The 1,452-nt window shown below is 62.2% G+C and overlaps 1 protein-coding gene across 1 annotated transcript in view; it reads left to right on the top strand.

Moving 5' to 3' along the window:
• LOC113210550 (fatty acid synthase-like) overlaps positions 1 to 1,452 on the top strand; it is a gene marked incomplete in the record, with an annotated part of 13,225 nt that overhangs the window by 10,079 nt on the left and 1,694 nt on the right.

The following is a 1,452-nucleotide window of genomic DNA, read 5'->3' as shown; positions in this document are numbered from 1 at the left end:
GACGCTCAAGAATAAGACAGGTATTGGTGGTGTTCTAAAGGAGGGTTGCAGGTGACTCCGTTCCCCACCCAATCCGCCCTTTCATGCTGACCCACACTTTCAGAAGTCACGCTGCGCCTGGAGCTGGCCACCGGCATCCTGGTTGGGGATTGCGTGTACGCGAGCGGGGTAACTCTTCAGGAGCTGCCCCCCGCGCTCCGCGTCCAGTCCCTGCCAACTCCTGAGCTGCTGCCCCTCGGCGAGACAAGCTTCAAGACGCCAGAGGAGTTCGTACGGATGGCGGTGACCGTGGTTCTAATGGGCGCCCAGTACCAAGATGCAGCCAAGGTCACCTTCCTGGAGCTGCCCAACGGCAAGAAGACCGCTGCGCTCAGCACGATGGTGCTGAGCGCCACTCGGGCAGCCGGTTACGCGCAGGTACCCACTCATCTTTCGCCCTCCAGCTCATGCCTGGTGCTCTCTGACGCAGTCTCTGTCCGCTTGCAGGCGTACGTGGTAGCGCTGACCACGGAGGGCACAAGCCCGCCAGGGTTCAGAGGAAAGGTTCCGCTGCTTGTCACGGGCCCCAACACCATGGCCGAGGCCATGCAAGTCCTCGAGGTGGGGCTGGCCGACGCCCTGCTCGTCTGGTCGACAGACCGCCTGACCGTCAAGCACAAGTGGTCCGCTAGCGTGGACATCAGCATCCTGGCCCAGCAGCAGTGCTTGATCGGCGAGTGGCTGACGTTGCTCCGCCGCGCCCAGCCCTTGGACAAGAAGGACACCGTGGTGGTGCACCTGGACGGGGAGACAACGCTCCCTAGGAACGCAAGGCCAACCACCACTGTCGTCCTGGTCTCGCGGTCAGGCCCCGGCAAGCTGCGGCAAAACATTCAAGATATCCAGAAGAAGGTGGAAGCTCTTCCCTACGCTGCCAAAACCAGGTACACCTTGCACCTTGCTGTTGCAGCGAACCCTTGCAGAACAACGAGCAGGCGGGTTCACTTAACCCCCTGCGAAAGGGATTTCAAAAGCCTTTGTAGCCTTTACCGGTAGTTCAGCATTTCGAGATCTGCTTACATTGCTGTAGGCTGGTGTTCATCGAGGATGAGAAGGCCCCCGCCTTTGACGTGGACAAGGAGCTCCACCAGCTGGCGCGCGGTTTCCGCGTGAACGTGCTGAGGGAGGGAGGCGTGTGGAGCACACCAGCGCCCGCGATGCACGTCCAAAAGCCCTGCACACTCAGCACCGCTCTGGCCGCAACCAGGTGCGAGCGAGCGAAGTCCCCTCGCCGCCCCGGTTAACGAGTGCACGCCTGACGAAGTGATGTTCCCCTTTGCAGACTGGGAGACATGCGACTACAGTTCGTGGGCGTGACACCGCTGAGCCGCCTCCTCGACGGCGGCCCGTCCCACCTGGACTACGTCGGCGTGCTAGAGAACGGCGCCGAGGCCGTGCGGATGATGGGCGTGG

This window comes from Frankliniella occidentalis, unplaced genomic scaffold (genome assembly GCF_000697945.3).
Source record: "Frankliniella occidentalis isolate FOCC.00 unplaced genomic scaffold, Focc_3.1 Scaffold73, whole genome shotgun sequence".
NCBI lineage: Eukaryota > Metazoa > Arthropoda > Insecta > Thysanoptera > Thripidae > Frankliniella > Frankliniella occidentalis.
Note: the sequence above shows the minus strand (reverse complement) of the source record. Positions and strands in the feature narration are given on the sequence as shown.